The 6,000-nt window shown below is 39.1% G+C and overlaps 1 long non-coding RNA gene across 1 annotated transcript in view; it reads right to left on the bottom strand.

The window, feature by feature from the left end:
• Positions 1-1,188: 1,188 nt before the first annotated feature.
• Positions 1,189-6,000, bottom strand: part of LOC120103512 (uncharacterized) — a 144,223-nt gene continuing 139,411 nt past the window's right edge. Inside the window, exon 5 of the long non-coding RNA XR_015623451.1 lies at positions 1,189-2,477. This is a non-coding gene — a long non-coding RNA (uncharacterized LOC120103512). The remainder of the gene's footprint in view (positions 2,478-6,000) is intronic.

Here is a 6,000-nt window from a genome sequence, read left to right as displayed (position 1 = left end):
ACCCAATCACAGCCCAATGACCATTTCAGCTCTCGAACCCATTGATCTATGAGCAGATTTCTGCTATTGACCCATATCCTCTGTACTAACCATTTATCAAGTGCCTCCTTCTAAATGTACATCCCTCTTGTACAAACTTGTAACAGAATGAATAAATGCTTGAGAAAAGCCTGGAACACCATGAATAAATTTACTTTGTGGTTAAGATGGTGACACCCCCAAATAAAAGGAAGAACACACACATGAGAGGTATTACCTTGTATCCTCAGGGAATGAAAAACCAAAGGTAGAATGGACATCTGTCCTTGATACTCAGACAGAAGCACAGAATGTTGATTGCAAGCTGATCTGAGTAAAATGTTACATTCCCGAACATTAGTTATGATGATGGCTGAAAGCAAATAAGGGCTTATGATGCACTAAACCTTGTGCTCAAGATTAGCTTGCAGATCTTCTGAAATTTATTGCTGGCCTTCTATCCATGCAAAACTGGCTTTTATAACAACTCATATTTTAAAAGCAAAACTGAGATTTCAAAACATTAATTGATTTTCTTCAGTCACAGAGCCAGTTAATGGCAAACGAGCAGCTTCAATGTAGAGGCTAACACTTAAAAAATTAATTACCCTCATCATCGCATTTTGGAAAGCAATGTAGCTAAAAGAAATAGGGTCTGCATTTCCTTTGAGTTCTGGCCACCTAAATAGCTTGGATCTTCTGCAGTAACCATTCGCTTGAGCTGTCTTTGCTCTTATTTTAGAAGAGACTATACATCCAGGAAATGTGTAATGAAATTGATTTAGACCATTTTATGATAAATGCTTGCACAAAATTGGTACAGGCAAATGACTATTTTAGAACTCACTTAAAACATCAGAATTAGTTATTAACTAATAACAAGAGTAGGATTCAAAGGCCCTATTCCCTTGGTTACTGCCACAGAATTTCACAAAACCCTGTATTTGTGTAAGTGAAGGACAGCATCGGGTTTATTTGTAGGGATGTAGTGCATAAATGTCACATAACTGTAGTCACATGCCCATCATCTCAGCACTTGAGAGACTGAAATGGATGACTGGCAAGTTCCAGGCCAGTCTGGACTACATACTGGCTTGCAATCCAGAAAGTAGTTCAAGTACCTAGGGAGAACCTATTGAACAAAGAAATAAACACCATAATTAAAAACCATTACTGGACAATAATTATATCTTTATTGATAGGGGTTAGGCCAATAAAGTATTACTGTTAATTGAAATAATCCATATTAAAACATTGTGGTAAACATGAAAAAATTGACTTTAAAACTTCAATGATAAATTAAGTGTAAAAGCACACAATTTATGATAACTGATTTACATTGCATAGTTTATATAAAACATAAACTTAGTTTTGCTATACAATATATTGTCAGTGGTTGACATTTCTGGGGTTGGGGGTTGGGACAGAGGTACTAAGCCACTGCTTATTTTCTTTATATTGTTTGATATCATTTGATGTTTTAAATAGCAAGAATATATAAAGTAAAAATTTAAAACAGCATCAGTTCCTCTGGCATTTTTCATAGATTTAAGATAAAAAGTAGAAGGAAGCTGAGAGATGTTTTCAACATCCTGCTCAAATATTGCCAGATTCTCTTTGAAACAGAAGCAATATAAATGCTTAGAAATAAAAGTCTTCCATTTTGGATGAAAAGACTATTTGCTCTATGACTCATGTTGAATTATTGAAAGCATAATGCAGGTCTTCTATACAATCTTCAGAGAAGTACAAAAAAGCAATACAAATGTGTCTTTATTGTCATCTTGAAACAGACACATTACTGTGGGAAACCAGAGGGCATTCTACAGCAGTCGTTTCATTTAGTCCCTTTAAAGCAGCCATAAAGTCTCTCAAGAAACTTGAGAGATGCTTTAGTTTAGACCTCACATGGAGGAGTTCACTGCCACATTGATGAAGATCCAAGACTCAATCAGATGAGAGGAAAACTTTCCCTGTGCAGCTGTGATACTCTATTGTGCTCGCAATTACAGAGTTTGTGAATATTCACTTTCTCCAATTAAAAAGAGTTTTCCAAAATTTGAGCAGGCCTAATTAACTTTGCATTGGAAGCTATTGTTTAGAGGAAATTTCCATTCAGTGCTGCTAAGTGTCTCCGAGAGGATCTCTCATAATTCCTAATTTACAAAAATGCTGGAGGAATTCCGGTTTCTCAGATTTCTTATAAAACAACTGAAAGTTCCTCTCAAGGTACAGATGAAAGTTTCATGGTTAATGGTAATTTTAGAGTGTGATGGTGAAGTTTGTTTTGTTAACACATAAATTTATTTTAATGCTATGAATATGTAAATCACATTGCTATGCCACTCAACTCCTCAGCTTCTCTCTCAAGGTTCTCCTGGCTTCCAGATGTGAAGAGAGCAGAAATTGGTTCTTCAGTTTACCCATCGCCTCCTCCTGCTGCCAGATGGCAGGAAACTCTGGAAGTACAGAGAACAGTGCCATAGTGAACATTATTTGGTCTAGGATGGGGGAATTGGGTGGAGAAGGGTCTTATTCTGTCATCTAAGCTGTACAAGAACCCAGTGTCAAGGGTAAGCCAGGCTACCCTTGAGCTTGTGATACTCCTAATGTCTAGGCCTCCTGGTGTTGAGATTAAAGGCATGAGCCACTCACCCGGATCTTTAAGTATGATCAACAAGCTGAAGGGCCCAAGTGAAGACACCTCAGTCCCACTTGGGAGGGAGAAGAAAGCAACCACAAGAGGGGAAGGAGGGATGGACAGGAATTGGAAAGGGGATGGGTGTCGGGAGAGAGGGGACTATGATTTGGTATTGGGTCAGGGGAAAGGACTGAAGCCCTGAGGGCCAGCAGAAAGAATGGAAACAGGCAACCTCAGAAGGAAGGAGGTTGGGGGGACCATCCAGAATGTACCAGAGACCTAGGAAGTAAGAGACGCTCAGGACTCAAGGCGGGGGTTGGGGGGTGACCTTAGATGAAATGCTCTACAATGGGGAGAGGGAACTTGTTGAGCCAATCTCCAGCAGAAAGACAGGGCATCAAGTGAGGGATGGGGTTGCCATCCCACAGTCAAAACTCTGATCCATAATTCTTCCTGTCTGAAAGGAAAGCAGGGATGAAAATTGAGAAGAGCCTGAGGAAAAGTGTGTCCAGAGACAGGCCCAAAATGGAACCCAACTCAAGGGGAAGCCCTATGACTTGACACTATAACTGAGGCTATGGAAAACTCACAACAAGGGACCTATCATGACTGCCTTCCAAAAGACCCAACAAGCAGCTGAAAGAGTCAGAAACAGATATGGACAGAAGCTGCTGACCCCTCTGTTGAATTAGGGAAAAGCTGGACAAAACTGAGGAAGAGGGCAACCCTGTAGGAGGACCAGTAGTCTCAATTAACCTGGACCTGCGAAATCTTTCAGACACTGGATCACCAACCAGGCAGCATACTCCAGCTGAGATGAGGCCTTCAACACATATACAGCAGAGGACTCCCAGGTCTGGGTTCAGTGAGAGAAGATGCACCTAACCCTCAAGAGACTGGAGGCCTCAGAAAGTTTAGAGGTATGGTGGGGTCAGTGGGGTGGGTCATCCTCGTGGAGACAGGGGAGGAGGGATAGGAGGTATGGGATATAGAACAGTCGGAGGGTGGATGGGGAAGGAAATAAAATCTGGAGTGTAAAAATAAATAAAAAAATAATAAAAAAAAGATTTAGGAGGGCAGGAAAGCCATAGGTTAGGATGCTCTTGAAAAAGACCAGGGTTCAGTTCCCAGCACACATGTAAGGTAATTCATAACTAGCCACAACCCATTTGAACATACTGGGGATACATCACCATTTGGCCTGCATGTGTATGTATATATGTGTGTGTGTCAAGACTTGGATGCTTGCATACATACATACAGACACATAAAGAAAGTGACCCCATAGGAAGATTCATAGTCTCAACTAACCTGAACCCCCAAGATCTCTCAGACACTGAGCCACCAACCAGGCAGCATACACCAGTTGTTATGAGATCCTTGACACATATACCACAGAGGACTGCCTGGTCTGGCTTCAGTGAGAGAAAATGCACCTAACCCTCGAGAGATTTGAGACCCTAGGGAGTAGGGAGTTCTGATAGGTGGGCTGTGTAGGGGTGTGGACATCCTCTTGGAGATGGAGGGGGGTGGGATTAGAAAATGATGGAGGACAGAGAGGGGGATAACAGTTGGAGTGTAAAAAAAGATTAAGGATAATTAAAAAGAAAAACTCTTTGGAAAAGAGTAAGATTTATGCTTAGTGATATATCTCTGTTTTCTGGCTAAATTCTTATAACAAATATGTGAGAGTTATTGTTCATGTGCAGGGCTGTAGACCTGACTTTAGCGTGGCCCACAGATGGACATTGAGGCTTTGGTTAAATGTATGCAATGCAGTGAGTCATTGGGGGACCATTTTCTGCATATTTGTGAGTAAAAATCCTAAGTATTCTCACCTGCTAGACAGGGGAGAACATAAAACAGAAAACTTGCTCATGGTAGGGCTGGACATGGAGATTAGAGCTCTGTGTGCCGAGGTTAGGTTCATTCTGAGGTGTCAGTTTCCCTGTCTATTTGTTCTCTCCATCACTCTTCATGCCCGTTAAGTGGGAATTGGCTGGGGATCAGCAGTGTTATAGAAGATGAAGACAAATAAAGGTTATCCCAACCAAACACCTTCATTTGTTCTCGAACATTCTTCTGAATTATGATGTGGGGATTTAGTTTTTCCAAATATTTTACATGTTCTTGCATATCCCTAAAGTTGTGCACAGTAAGCTCAGGAGCTTGTGACTAGTTCTAATCAATGAATAGAGCAATGATCGGTGTCCTAGATGATGTCATTGGAGGCTACTTTATTTCTTATCCAATCTTCACAAATAAGAATGCTGATTCATATGCTAAGACCATGTGTCACAGGATGAAGAGTCCCAGTTTATTAGATGGTGAAAAGAGTTCTGATTATCATATGGAGAAAGCTCCTCATTGACATCACAGAAAGGTCACTGTAAGTATTATTTTTAAACTCAAATTCTAAGCCAAAAATGGTTAAAACTTTATTACCAGAGTAACAATTGAATTAAAATAGTTCAATCATTTTTCTAACACAGGATTTCCTGATAATAATTAACAGATATTGCTAGCAAAAGTAGAACACACTGGGAATTAAGGAAAAATATTACTTGAGAATGTTATACAATGTATTTTGAACATATTCACACCCATCAGCTCCTTCCCTTCTACCCACTCAATTGTCCTACCACTTCTCACTCAGTTTTCAGATTGCTTCTTTTCTTATTGAATCCAGTTCATGTTGTGCAGTTAGTCTTGGGACTTTTTCATTCATATTCATTGCAGCTCTATTTACAATACCCAAGAAATAGAAACAACCCAGATGTCCATCAATTGATGAATGGATAAAGAAAATCAATTATGTACACTTACACAATGGAAAATTACTCAGCTGTTAAAAATTAAATTATGAAATTTGTAGGTGAATAGATTGAGCTGGAAGTAGTTGGCAATATTGTAGCCGTTGTTTACTTTCAAAATTCTGCCTTATTTATAGGATTTTTCCTAACTAGAAGATGCTAAACTATTAAACAAATATAAGACAAAAAGAAATTAAATATAGTTAAACCATTATAGAATTTCTTTTGTAGAAGTGAGGAAGTGAGGAAAGAACTAGTCATTATGAATGTATTTCAGGAGAAGAGTGTGCACTGAAATATTAAGAGAAAATCTAAAAGCATAAAAATTAAACATACTATCCCAGTGAATGGAGGAAGCATGGGCAAATTAAAACATTTTAATTCAAGAAAAGTCAGGAAATGGAGAAACACAGAAAAGCAGAACACAGGCCACAAAATAAGATATCCACTCATTAAAATAACTACTTGTCAACTAACAGATACTAATTATCAGCTAAGAACTAAAATGAGTATATTGTGTAATAGCTA

Source organism: Rattus norvegicus, chromosome 6 (genome assembly GCF_021556685.1).
Source record: "Rattus norvegicus strain SHRSP/BbbUtx chromosome 6, alternate assembly SHRSP_T2T, whole genome shotgun sequence".
In the NCBI taxonomy this organism is placed as follows: Eukaryota; Metazoa; Chordata; class Mammalia; order Rodentia; family Muridae; genus Rattus; species Rattus norvegicus.
The sequence above is the reverse complement of the archived record's forward strand: the minus strand, read 5'-3'. Positions and strand labels throughout refer to the sequence as shown.